This window comes from Puma concolor, chromosome B2, assembly GCF_028749965.1.
Source record: "Puma concolor isolate L17-30 chromosome B2, mPumCon1.1.hap2, whole genome shotgun sequence".
In the NCBI taxonomy this organism is placed as follows: Eukaryota; Metazoa; Chordata; class Mammalia; order Carnivora; family Felidae; genus Puma; species Puma concolor.
In genome coordinates, this window is record NC_141671.1 from 103,603,630 (window position 1) to 103,618,532 (window position 14,903).

The 14,903-nt window shown below is 37.7% G+C and overlaps 1 long non-coding RNA gene across 1 annotated transcript in view; it reads left to right on the plus strand.

Annotated features, from left to right (window-relative positions):
- The first annotated feature begins 4,226 nt into the window (after positions 1-4,226).
- The window catches only part of LOC147581153 (uncharacterized), a 211,261-nt gene continuing 200,584 nt past the window's right edge, over positions 4,227-14,903 (plus strand). Inside the window, exon 1 of the long non-coding RNA XR_015250854.1 lies at positions 4,227-4,394. This is a non-coding gene — a long non-coding RNA (uncharacterized LOC147581153). The remainder of the gene's footprint in view (positions 4,395-14,903) is intronic.

Genomic DNA, 14,903 nt, shown 5'->3' on the forward strand with positions numbered 1-14,903 from the left:
AAAAATTTTAGCCAACCTGCAATATCATTTCCTTTATTCAAACTTAAATTAATGGAAGGAATATGTCAATTATTGTGATATATGCTGAGAATATAAACATAGAGGACAAGGAGCTTAAAATCTCATCTAGTATACAGAATAGAAAAAAATATATGTAATATTAAAAATTATAATAGAAATCTTAGGTTGCTATAAGTGCTCAACCACAGATCCCAAATGTTACCCAAAAGCTTTCCAGAAGAAGTGGTAACCTGAAGGGTAAAGAGGACTTAGAAATACAAGGAGGAATGACATCAGCAAGATGGCAGAATAGGAAGCTCTGTCCTCATTCCTCCACAGAAACACCAATGTGAGCAACCATCCAGAGATGAGCCCTTGAGTATAGCTGAGAGGTTCCAGCCCCCTGGCGGATGCATTGAAGAGGATAAGAAAATCAGTTTCACTTTACCTGCATCATCTGTTCTCCAAGGTGACACAAACTGGTGCTGAAATAGACCACCATGGCCTGTGATTCTCCAACAAGGAAAAGTGAGAGTGAAACAAGCACCTGGCTTCCTCGGCTTTGCGGGACACTGTCCAGGAGGCCCACTTCTATCCTAGTCCATCCAGAATATGGAGGGGATTGGCGCTGATGAGTTGTCAGGGGGCAACTCTCACCATCTAGTAAGCATGGAAAAGGGCAAGGGGGTCATAGCAAACTGGCACATGGATCTCAACAGCTGGCCATGGACCCCACTAACTGGCTCGTAAACTGCACCAAGAAGCTCACCCTCAAACTCCACAGGATAACTCAACTACAGAACCCCCAGTCAGCCAATGCCTATCCCAGCACTGATGATGGCACACGCAAGCTCTTGCAGAGAGATATGAATCTCAGTAGCAGATGCAAATCTTAGCAGTTGGTTCATCTCCGTTGGATTGGCAGGAAGAGTGCAACCTTAACAGCTTCAGGACACTGCCTTAGAGAAAGTAAATGAGAAGCTCTTAGGGACCAGCCTGATTTTGCGGAACTGAGAGAACGCACATAATCCTAAGACTCCCTCCCCACCCTGTCCACCACCACCACCACCACCCCCCCCCCCGCCGCCACCGCCACATTAAGAGAAAATAAGAGAAATGGAGTAGGCACAAGCACAGAAAAGTTCTGAGACACTGAGAATTCCTAACCAAGCTGATCGGTATAGACCTTTCTCTCCTAAAGCCAGTCAGTAAAGACTGGAGGAGGTGACCAATGTTTACATTAGAAGACATTAATGCAATGAACACAAAAAAATAAAAGAAAGAGAATACCACCAAATGAATAAATAAAGCCAGTCTATGGCTTAAACCTGGGCTCAGTGCAGAGAGAGCAGATAAAATGCCTATCTACCAGATACTCTGTGGAAGTGATGTAACTGGAAACTTTCCCAGTTGCTTATGGATCTGGCGTCTAATCAGTCTCCATCTAGGTGACTGTGATCCTCTCCTCTGGGGCAGTGATGGGTCTTGGCACTCTCTCAACTATTGCAAATCACTAAAAATAAAGACTATAATGTGAACAACCCCAAAGTTTTAAGAGCTAACCAGGAGCTATGGCTGGGCTAACTGATGAGATATCCTGCATGAGACCAGTCTGTCGCGACTGGGAGAAGTGTCTGTTTTCTTTAATGCACAGAAACCAACACAAAGGGTCAAGGAAAATGAAGAAACAGGAGAATATGTTCCAAACAAAGTAACAAGATAAACTTCCATTAACAGATCTTGATGAAACAGAGATCAGCGCTTTCTCAATAAAGAGTACAAAATAACAGTCATAAAGATGCTCACAAAGGTCAGGAGAGGAATGTATGAATGAAGTGAGAATTACAGCAAAGAGGAAATATTCAAAAGCACCAACAGAAACCGCAGAGCGCAAGACTACAATAACTGAAAATGTTAACGGAGGGCTTCAACAGCATATTACATGAAGTTGAAGAAAAGATCAGCTGACCCAAACTCAGTGTAGTGGAATTCATCCAATCAGAGGAGGAAAAAAAAAAGACTAAGGAAGTGAAATAGTTTTGGGACACCATCAAGAGAACAAACATATACACAAAATACAGGTTGTAGAAAGAGAAGAGAGACAGAAAGAGGTGGGACGCTTATTTAAAAAAAACAACTGAAATGGCTGAAAACTTCCCTAACCTGGGAAAAGAAACATTCAGACCCAGGGTGCCCAAATAGTACCAAATAAGAGGAATCTAAAGAGACCCACACGAAGACACATTATAATTAAAAGGTCAAAAATTAAATACAAAGAAGGGTGCCTGTGTGGCCCAGTCGGTTAAGTATCTGGTTAAGTGTCCGATTCTTCATCTCAGCTCCAGTCACCATCTCAGGACGTGGGACCAAGCCCCATGTTGGACTCCGTGCTGAGCATGGAGCCTGTTTAAGATCTCTTTCTCCTTTTCTCTCTGCCCCTCCCCGACTCATGCTTGCACTCTCTCTTGAAAAAAAAATAAAAGAGTTAAAGACAAAGAGAAAAAAGTTTTAAAGCAGCAAGAGAAATGCAGCTTGTTACATGCAAGGGAGCCTCATATGACTATCAGTGGAGTTTTCAGCAAAAATCTGCAGGCCAGAGGCAGTGGGCAGTGGGATGATATATTCAAAATGCTGAAAGAAAAAAAAGAAAAAGAAAAACCAAACAACAACAACAACAAAAAAAAAAACCCACTCACCCAAGCTTACTTTACCTGGCAAAGTTGTCCTTCAGAATTGAAAGAGATAAAGGTTTGCAGACAAACAAAAACTGAAGGAGTTCAACATAATTAGACCAGCTTTACAAGAAATGTTAAAGGGAGCTCTTCAAGCTAAAACAAAAGGATGTTAATTAGCAACAGAAAATATCTAAAAGTACTAAAATCACTGGGAAAAGTAAATATATATTTAAATTCAGAATACTCTAATATTATAATAATGGTAGATAAATCACTTAAAGACTCCAATATAAAGGTTAAAAGACAGAGTATTTAAAACAACTAACTACAATAAGTTTTTTGAATGTTTATTTGTTTATTTTTGAGACAGAGAGAGCACACACATGTGCATAAGCAGGGGACGGGCAGGGGCAAAGAGAGGGAGAGAGAGAATCCCAAGCAGCCTCTACACTGTCAGCACAGAGCCCAAGGCAGGGCTTGAACCCATGAACCATGAGATGATGACCTGAGCCAAAATCAAGAGTTGGACACTTAACCAAATGAGCCACCCATGTGCCCCTGTTATGTTTTATGTTAGTTTTATATAACCATGAAACAAAAAACATATAGTATATACAAAAGATAAAAAGAAAAAAATCTAAGCATACACTAAAGCAAATAATCAAATCACAAAGAAAATAGCAAGAGAAGAATAAAGGAAAAAATACATTACAAAATAGCAGTAATTTAAAAAATAGCAACAGTCAGGGCACCTGGGTGGCTCAGTCGGGTGACTATCTGACTCTTGTTTTTGGCTCAGGTCATAATCTCATGGTTTGTGATCTTGAGCCCTGAGTCGGGCTCCGCGCTGGCAGTCTGGGAGCCTGCCTGGGATTCTCTCTCCCCTTCTGTCTCTGCCCTTCCCCACTCATGCTCTCTGTCTGACTCTCAAAGATGAATAAATAAACTTAAAAAAATAGAAATAACAAGTCCATACCTCTCAACAATTACTTTAAATGTAAACAGATTAAATTCTCCAATCAAAACACAGAGTGGCTGCATAGGTTGAAAAAAAAAATCCAACTATATGGTTGTCTGCAAAAGACTCATGTCAGCTTTAAGAACACACATAGACTGAAAGTTAAGGAATAAAAAATATATTCCATGAAAATGAGAACCAAAGGAAAGTAGGAGATGATATACTTATATCACACAAAATAGACTTTAAACCAACAACTGTAAAAAGAGACAAGAAAGTCATTATATAATAATAAAGGAGTCAATTCATCAAGAGGATATAACAATTGTTAAATATTTATCCACCCAACATCAGAGCACCTAAATATATAAAGCAAATGTTCACAGATCTGAAAAGAGAAAGACAGAGCAATGCAACAATAGCAGAGACTTCAATACCCAACTTTCATTAATAGATAGATCATCCAGATAGAAAATCAATAAGGAAGCATTGGATTTATTTATTTATTTATTTATTTTAAATTTTTTTTTTTAACATTTATTTATTTCTGAGACAGAGAGAGAGACAGAGCATGAAGGGGGGAGGGGCAGAGAGAGAGGGAGACACAGAATCGGAAGCAGGCTCCAGGCTCTGAGCCATCAGACCAGAGCCCGACGCGGGGCTCGAACTCACGGACCGCGAGATCGTGACCTGGCTGAAGTCGGACGGTTAACCGACTGCGCCACCCAGGCGCCCCAGGAAGCATTGGATTTAAACCACACGTTAGACCAGATGGACTTAATAGGTATATACAGAACATTCTATCCAACAGCAGCAGAATATACATTGTCAGATAAACAACCTAACATTATATTTCAAGAAACTGGAAAGGGAAGAGCAAACTAAGCCAAAGTTAGCAGAGGAAAGAATTAATAAAGATAAGAGTCAAAATAAACAAAATAGAGACTAAAAAGACAGTGGAAAAGACCAAGGAAACTGAGAGCTAAGTTTTTTAAGAAGATAAAATTAATAAGCCTTTAGATAGACTAACGAAGGAAAAAAAGCCATAGATTCGATAAGTAAAATAAGAAATAAAAGAGGAAAACATTACATCCGAGAACAGAGAAATACTAAGGATCATAAGAAACTACAATGAACAATTATACACCAACAAGTTAGATAACCTAGAAGAAATAGATGAATGCCTAGAAACACACAACCTACCAAAAGTGAATTGTGAAGAAATAAAAAAAAAAACCTGAACAAATCAATTATTAATAAGGTAATTGATCAAAACCTACCAATAAAAGTCCAGATCAGATGGCCTCTCATGAATTCTACCAAATATTTAAAGAAGAATCTAATACCAATCCTTCTCAAACTCTTCCAAAATACTGAAGAGGAAACACGTCCAAATCATTTTATGAGGCCAGATTACCCTGAGACCAAAGTCAAACAAGGACACTCACTATAAGAAAAGAAAATTATAGCCCAATATCCCTGATTAACATGGATACAAATATCTTGAACAAAATATTAGCTAACCTAATACAATAATACATTGAAAAGATCACACACTAAACAAATCCAATTACAAATGGGCAAAAGACCTGAATAGACACCTCTCCAAAGAATATACACAAAAGCCCAACAAGTATGTCAAAAGGTGCTCAACATCATTATTTCTCAAGGAAATGCAAATCAAAACCAAAATGAGGGGCACCTGGGTGGCTCAGTAGCCTAAGCTTCCAACTCTTGGTTTTGGCTCAGGTCATTATCTCATAGTTCATGAGATCAAGCCCCACGTCAGGCTCTGGGCTGACAGCATACAGCCTGCTTCAGATTCTCTCTCTTCCTCTCTCTGCCTCACCCCTGCTAGCATGGGTATGTGCATGTGCTCTCTCTTAAAATAAATAAACATCAAAAGAAAACACAATTAGATATGACTTCATATTTGTTAGGGTGGCTATTATCAAAAAGAAAAAAAAAGATAACAAGTATTGGTGAAGAGCTGGAGAACACTGCAACCCTTGTACACTTGTTTTTGGGAATGTAAACTGGTGCAGCCATTATGGAAAACAGTATGGATGTTCTTCAAAAATATACAGATTTACCTACCATATGATCCAATAGCCCCACATTATATATGGATATCTATCTATCTATATCTGTCTATCTATCTATCTATCTATCTATCTATCTATCTATCTATGGGTATAAAGCCAGGATCTCAAAGAGAGATATTCATTGTAACATTCATTTACATATAATTACATATAATTGTAATAATACATACATAAATTATAGGTAATTTACATACAATTACATATAATTGTAATATTCATTGTAACATTATTTATCATAGCTAAAATATGCAAACAACCTAAGTGTCCATCAACAGATGAACGGATAAAAAACCTGTAGTATATACATATAACGGAATGTTAATCAGCCTTAAAAAGAAGAAAATCTGTTATATGTGACCGCATGGATGTACTTGGAAGGCACTATGCTTAGTGAAATAAGACACAGCAAGACAAATGCTGTATGACTTCTCTTGTATGTGGAATATAAAATAGTCAAACTCACAGAAGTAGAAATGTGATTACCAGGGAATATCAAAGGGGAGCAATGGGGAAGTGATGGTTAAAAGGTACAATGTTTCAGTTATGCAAGAAAAATAGGTTCTGAATATCTACTATGCTGTATAGTGTCTTTAGCTAACAATACTGTATTCTGTAGTAAAATATGCTAAACAATAGATCTTATGTGTTCTCACCACAAAAAAATAAACACAATAATAAAGGGAGTGGGAGGAAACTTTGTAAAGTGATTGATATGTGTATGGCCCTAATGATGGTGATGTTTTCATGAATGTACTTATCCCCAAACCCATCTAATTGTAAACATTAAAAATGTACAGTTTATATGTCAATCGCACCTCAATAAAATTGCTTTTTCAAAAATATATATGAGAAAGATAGAAAAGGAAAAAATAGGCAGAGAAGGAATTCTGTGAAAAATCTCAGAGGAAGATACAATTTAGGAAGAGAACAAAATTCTTTTTTTTATTTTTTTTAGAATTTTTTTTTTTCAGCGTTTATTTATTTTTGGGACAGAGAGAGACAGAGCATGAACGGGGGAGGGGCAGAGAGAGAGGGAGACACAGAATCGGAAACAGGCTCCAGGCTCTGAGCCATCAGCCCAGAGCCTGACGCGGGGCTCGAACTCGCGGACCGCGAGATCGTGACCTGGCTGAAGTCGGACGCTTAACCGACTGCGCCACCCAGGCGCCCCAGGAAGAGAACAAAATTCTATACGGAGGACTTACTGGATAGAGGAAAACAATCAAAATAAGACTTATCTACTATCCAGGTTAGGTATGTTGAATTTTATCCTTAATGTAATAGTGAATTCTGAAGGATTTGTAAGCTAGGTAATGTACTTTTTGTTTGTTTGTTTGTTTACATTTTATTCTGACAGCAATGTATAGAAAGGATTGCTGTGAAGGAATATAAAGGAGAGTAGAGATCCTTAGGAGGCTCTTGATGCTTCTTAAAGCATTGCCTTTAGTAAATAATAATAAGAACTTGGACCAAAAATTTTGATTAATGAGCTAGTGGGTAAGACAGATCAAAATTTCAAGAAAGAATGTGAGATCATTCACTAGGGAAAGGGTGGTACCATTATCAAGATAAGCAATATTGAGAGGGAAAATGGGCTTTCAGAGAAAAAGTAAACTAGTGTATGCAGATTTGAAGTGACTTTAAGTCATTACAAAATACATTTTACTAGGCATAACTCTCAATCTGGGAGGAGGGTGGGGGCAGCTGATGTATGGCTGAGATGATAGACAATCTTCCTTTCAACTGTGTTTTGACATCTATTACAGCCAACATCTTCAGAGACTTCATTCCACAAAGTAGCCTTTTTTCCCCCATTTTTTTCTTCCTTTCTTCCCTCTCTTGCTCTCCCTCCCCTCAAGCCCCTCCTCTTTTTTATTACTTATGAACATGTTAATCTCTTTCATCCTCAAAAATACCTCTCTCTCTCTCTTTTTTAAGTTTATCTATTTATTTTGAGAAAGACAGACACAGCGCAAGTGGGGGAGGAGTAAAGAAAGAGGGAGAGAGAGAATCTCAAGCAGGCTTTGCGCTGTCAGCACAGAGCCCAATGTGGGGCTCAAACTCATGAAACCCTGACATCATGACCTGAGCCAAAACCAAGAGTCAGTCAGCCAAAACCAACCGAGCTACTCAGGCACCCCCCAAAATACCTCTCTTTGATCCTTTGTTGGTCTGTAGCTGCCCCCTAACCTTTTTTCTCCCTTCAGAGCCCCTGCAGCCTTCTGAAAGAGTAGATGTGCTTGCCGTCTCCATTTCCTCACTTCCCATCCCGTCTTCGATTTATTTCAGTATCTTTTGCCAAAGACCACTGAGTTTTCAGTTCCGGTTTACTTGGCTTCTCAGCAGATTTTAACTCTACTGATCATATCTTATTTCTCAAAATATTCTTCTGCCTTATTTCAGCTACGACTCCCAATTTTCTTCCTACTTATTTTGGCCATTCTCTTTTCATCTCTGGATTTTTCTTCTTCTACCTAACCATGAAATATTGGGCTTTCCCCCAAAGTTCCATTTGGCAAATTTTCTTACTCTACAAATAGCATTTCAGTGAGTTCACTTATACCCTTGGCCTATACCACAGCACACCTGATAATGATTTACAAATCTATGTATCCAGTCCAGATCTCCCTTGATGAAAACATAGAAAAAGAACTCCCATCCAAGGGGTAATTGCAAGGAATCTCCAAGCTTATATCTATTCTTACAGCAAGCCCTACAGAAAATAAATTATTTAGTTTCCTATACTTCTACAAGAGTCCCCCCCTTTAAACATTATTAGCCCCAAGGGACTTCTGGAGTCGTATGTCCTCCAAGATGTGGAGGTATGACCAACTTCTCCCAATCTGCATGGACTAAGAATTGGAGGAGGTGTTTTCTTACAGGAAAGTGGGAACTTTTGAAAACAACAGTTAATGACTGCTGCACAGGCATAAATAACAGGTGCTCCCTGCACACGGTGATACCACCAGAGATAGTCATACTTTCTAACTCCTGACAGCCAAGATTTGAGAGAGAGAAAGAGAGAGAGAGAGAGAGAGAGAGAGAGAGAGAGAAGTTAAAGAGACAGGTGGCAAATTTCAGTGATTATTTTTAATAGTTTTTTTAAGTTTATTTATTTTGAGGGAGGGAGGGAGGGAGGGAGGAAGGGAGGGAGGGAGGGAAGGAGGAGGGAGGGAGGGAGAATACACACAGAAACAGAGGAAGGGCAGAGAGAGGGAGAGAGAAAATTCCAAATAGGCTCCACCCTGTCAGTGCAGACCCCAATGTGGGGCTTGATTTCACGAACCATGAGATCATGACCTGAGCCCAAATCAATAGCCAGATGTTTAACTGACTGAACAACCCAGGCACCCCAATTTTGGCAACTATTGAGGGAATATAATATTTACAAAAAAGAAAAAGGACCAAGACTAGAAAGCAGTATGTCAAAAATGTCCTATGTAAGTGACAGGTGTAGAAGCAAAAAGGAGAACATGATACAGGAAATCCATGCAGATAGGGGAGCAAATATCCATAGAAGTATGAATGGGCAGGTGAAGCTAAAAGCCAAACAGTACAGGAGATGAGCAGGAAACTAAAGCAACAAACTGAAGAAGGGGATATGACAACTAGTGTTTTCAGATATTGTGTAAGAATCAGAAAAGGACAAGATTTTGCAGTTGAAAGAATTCAAAAACTAAAGGACTGACAAACTGTGACTAAACAAAATTTATTTAGACACATGTTGTAGAAGAGGATGCAATCAAAAGACTGGGCTAAACCTATGTGTTTTGACCACTGATTTAACTGCTTTGGCACCAGGAATTGATTCTACTGCTAGCCGACCTGTCTAGTGAGTTGTTAGCAGGATCACATTTGCTATTGATATGTATAAGTTCTGAATAAATAGCTTATATTTAGCCCAAAGTTCAAAGCATACCAGTCAATAAAGAGGAAATGTCTGAGGCAGAAGAACCAGAAAGTACAAAACTGAGGGGTGTTTGGGTCAATGATGCCAATAACCTTTAACCTTTGGGACTAAAATCTTAGGCTTAGCATTTTGCATGGGAAACCAAGAATTAATATATTACCAGTAGGTATTTGGATCAGGATATTATATGGGGCTATCTTGAATAGTTGCACTTAGTATTTTATTTTATTTTTAATATATGAAATTTATTGTCAAATTGGTTTCCATACAACACCCAGTGCTCATCCCAACAGGTGCCCTCCTCAATGCCCATCACCCACTTTCCCCTCCCTCTCACCTCCCATAAACCCTCAGTTTGCAATTAGTATTTTAAAAGGAAGACCAGGAGAACAATTAAGGCTTACGTCTAAAGATGTGGCCAGCTATACAGATTGACAGGGCAGTGGATTATGCTATTGTAAAATTTCTTTAAGATCATCTAGAGACTCTAGTATGGCCAGGTAATTGAGAGGGGAAAATACCCAACACCAGGTATGTTTTAAGACATGAGTTTGTTGGTTCAGCGGGGCTAACATAAAAAATTATCTCATAATGCCTTCATGGTTGATAATTTTATATCAGGAGGTGGGGCTAGGAAACCAAAGGTCAGGAACAGAAGGCAAAAAGGAGGAAGGGAATAGATGAGAATATAGGGAGACATGAATACATTTCATAGGTTTTATAAAGGGACATAAGGTTGTGGATAATTCTACCCAAAATAAGTCCAACTGCTCTAACTTTTGGGTTGAGGTCCTCATCGAGGTAAACCCATCTGTGGAGCTGATCATATGATGAGAAGTGAATACGCATTCAGAGCTGAGGTCAACATGGGAGGAGAGGGGATGAATCCAGCTGTGGGGCTGAGGTCATAAATGGAATACCATGCCTGTGTTCCTGGAGAAAGTTGGATGTGATTAAGATCTTGTCTGCAAATATTTTGTGCCATGGCAGGGCTCTACAAGTGCTCCTCTGGATAGCCAGGTAGGAGTGTATGGTGTTCCTTCAGTGGGTCCATTTAAGGAGGGATTCCTGGACAGAAAAAGGCAAACATAAAGCAGGACTGGGCTGGGTTGAGTGAGACAGAGTATAGTTTGACCCTTTATAGAGTCTAGGGGTTGTAAGTGGGGAAAAATTCCTTCAGCCAGGCTGGAGGGTTGTAAGGTTTAAACTTCTTGCTGGTACCCAAAGAGGGAGTGTGTGTGAGCTTTCTGATCAGTGTGCCCAGATTGTACAAAATGAGAAGGGGTAGATGGGCTTGAAAGATGTTTTCTTTCTATTATTGTTATGGTAGTTAAAGGATTTTAAAAATATGTATGAACCTATGCAGATTAATTCCTAATACCAAGAGGCACTTTAAATATTGTGTTTTGGAATATAAGTGGAGCTATAACATAACTTAATATAATAAAGCAGAAATTCTCTTTAATTAACTATGGTTTATAGACTAATAGAAAAACTAATAATACCCAGAAAAATGAAACTGCTAGAAATTAAGAGATTTGCATGTGAATGCACATGTAATAATAAATTAAACCTTACTTCCTTGAAGTTACTTTCAATTCAAGACTAAAGCACTAAAGGAATTCAAGTAGGATAAGAAATAATAGTTTAACCTTTCAGGAACTAGTCTTAAAACACATTTTTTAAACTTTAAAAATAACCAACAATTTTTCCCCATTGTTTTAAACTTAGATTCTGCCCACTTCTGTTTTTTATTGAAATAGTTGTAAAAACTACATTGGGTGCCATTTCCACCCAACAGATGCAGGAAATACTGGAACTCTTTTAACAAAATCTGTATTGCAGAGATTTCCTTCTGAATTTTGCAGACCTAAGCAATTCACATGGACTAAAATTTAAAACAAAAGAAAACAAAAACCTTTTTGTCATTTAACCCATGAGATACAGATTGAAATTTTTAAAAGTAGAATAAAATTGTACTATGATAGTTTGAAGATGACCAAATTTTCCTTGAATATATATATATATATATATATATATATATATATATATATATTTCCTTGAATATATATAAACTTTGTAGTTGTGTTTTTAATTGAAAATTATTATATTTGAAAGTCCATTTGATAAATATGATTTCTTTCTATAAATATCTAACCACATGGCACAAACAAAATAAACACATTTTAATAGAGATGCAACTAGTTAATGTTCATAAATAAATTCCTTGGCCATTAACCAAATGTGCCATTTTAACATTTTGCTAAATATATTCATGTCATTGTGCCCTGGCATTATTGGGCATGGACACGTTTACTTGTGCCAACAGCTCACTATATTGGCCTGTTAGAAATAGAGTCAGTTTCTGGTGCCCAAACAGATCAGTTATCAAGCTAGACCTCATAATCCAATCATTTGATCTCGCCCAATTCTATCACATGTATATATAACGTTATTTTTATATTTATTTTCAAATATAAAGCACATGACACATGAACTAGACTGAATTGTTCCAAAACTTGGTAGAATATGAAAAGTATATGGGATACTCTCTTAAACAAGAATTTGAACAAAGTGAAATTTCTTTACTAAACCCAAAATATCACTGAGTAGTCTCAATTCTAACATAAAAATAAATCTCCGTTTAAACTTATACTCTAAAATTCCAGGGGCACCTGGGTGGCTAAGTTGGTTAAGCGTCTGACTTCAGTTCAGGGTATTATCTCATGTTCATGAGTTCGAGACCTGCATCAGGCTCTCTGCTGTCAGCACAGAGCCCACTTCAGATCCTCTGCCCCCCTCTCTCTGCTCCTCCCCCACTTGCTCTCTCAAAAATAAATAAACATTAAAATTTTTTTTTAGTCTAATAAACATGAATGTTCTTAAGAACATTAATGTTGTTAGTATCTTCCTTGTTTATATATACCTTCTTATTCAAAAACTAAATACAAAGAAATTGAAATGACTGACCATGTGCTCTTCAATATGACTAGGTAACATACACAAAAAATGGCCTCTAAACATTTTGTCAGTCACTGCGAAGGTCCTGTTTTACACAAAAGTAGACAAATTGGTCAAAAATATCTGGAATGGATTCTCCCGGACACCCCCCATGGAAGCAAAACATGAATTATTCTTGGCTACTTCTTACCAAATCTTTTAGCTCATGCCAGATGCATCCCTTCACAGTGAAAAAAGACCAATTCGTATACACTAAGTGAAGTTTCATTAGCTGTTGAAGTAGAAGAGTTGTATTTCCTGCTGTTATACCCTAATATAAGATTTTTTAATGTTTATTTATTTATTTTGAGACAAAGAGGGCAAGAACAAGCAGGGGAGAGGGCAGAGAAAGGGAGAGAGAGGGAATCCCAAGCAGGCTCCATGTTGTCAGTGGAGAGCCCGATGTGGGGCTGGATCCCACAAACCATGAGATCATGATCTGAGCCAAAATTAAGAGTTGAATGTTTACCAGACTGAGCCACCCAGGCGTCCCTATCCCAATATACTTTTATTAGCAAAAACAAAACAAAACAAAAAGAAACACTTTTTTTTATACAGTTGAATTATTGTACTTGATGGTCTGAGAAAGTATAAAATACAAATGATAGGTTTTCCTTTTGAATATTTCTTAGATTAACAAGTGCTCTTTTTCCTTCATAAATAAATACATTTCCTATATCTTTAGGTGCCTAATCACGTAAGTGTGGGTTTTGGAATTATCCATATCTTTTATAAACAATACAGTAACTTAGTTGGAAAATAAATGATATTGAAACACTTATAGAATGGGAAGTTGCTCTAATAATTACATCAATATTACTGAGGGTAACCTCAGAAATGCATTATAAACATATGTATCATTTTAGGATAGGCAATTCATGTGTTAGAATTAAAATCACTAATATATTATGTTACAGCACTAGGTATTAAAGAAAAAAACAAGAAAGGAAAAAGGAAAATTGTTGGCAAGGTGCCACTTCAGTAAGTTGCATTGTTGTTTTTCATTAATATCTAAATTACCACCTTTCCTGAATGGTTACCAGAAGATTTGTGGAGCTTGCAGGCACAGACAGCTTAAAGCTAGATAGCATATGGTATGAAACAATACAATGAAGTTCAGTTTGAAGATTTTAAAGAGATTTCTAACCGTAATCTGCAAATATTTAGAACATAAAAAGGACTACCAGCTTTAAAGAATATAATACAAGGTTGAATAAATCATCATCATTTAGATGAATAATATACAGAGTATGCCGTAATTTCTCTGTTAAGATTTATTTACTCACATTACCATAATGTGTTAAATAGATTATAACTTTAACTCACAATTTATTAAATTTGTCATGGTTTCTTTCTAAAACCATTTTGTTACTGTGTGCTTACCTTGGGCAATGAGCATCGAGGTTCTTCATTTATTCATTCAACTAATATTTATTAAAACTTTAGTATATTCCAGTGCCAGATAATGAGAGAATTAAATAATCAACCTGGGAGCCAGACAGGAAAGAGGAGGAGAGGAGGAAAGCCTAAAATAGAATGATGAGCCCCAGAGAAAGTATAAAGGATGAAGGCAAGGACTAGAAATGTTTTTGAACTCTAAGATGCATTTAAAAGGTATAAGGAATGAGGTGAGTGGAAAGTTGGAAAAACAGAAGTTTAAGATCAAGAAGTTGGCCACTAGAGTTCAAAGTTGCAGAAGCTTTAGCTAATAATACTACAGGAGACACTTTAGAGCATGGCTACACTACTTTAGCAGTGCAAGTCACAGAGATTAGGTTAATCTTGGGCTCGACTTCCTTTCTCATGGATGCTGGAATCACTTCCAAAGATGATAGGATTTAAGGTATAGAAGGCTGTTGTAAGCAAGGAGAAAGTCCTCAGTGAATGTAGTATGCGATCTTAAGACAGATACTTTAAAAGTATAGAATAATAGGGGCGCCTGGGTGGCGCAGTCGGTTAAGCATCCGACTTCAGCCAGGTCACGATCTCGCGCTCCGTGAGTTCGAGCCCCGCGTCGGGCTCTGGGCTGATGGCTCGGAGCCTGGAGCCTGTTTCCGATTCTGTGTCTCCCTCTCTCTCTGCCCCTCCCCTGTTCATGCTCTGTCTCTCTCTGTCCCAAAAATGAATAAACGTTGAAAAAAAAAAAGAAAAAAAAAAGTATAGAATAATAATAAAAAAAAAATCATAGGTGCATGGAGGCACAAGAGTATTGGTCATACAGCATCATTGGAGAGCTAGGAAAATGTCAAGCCACT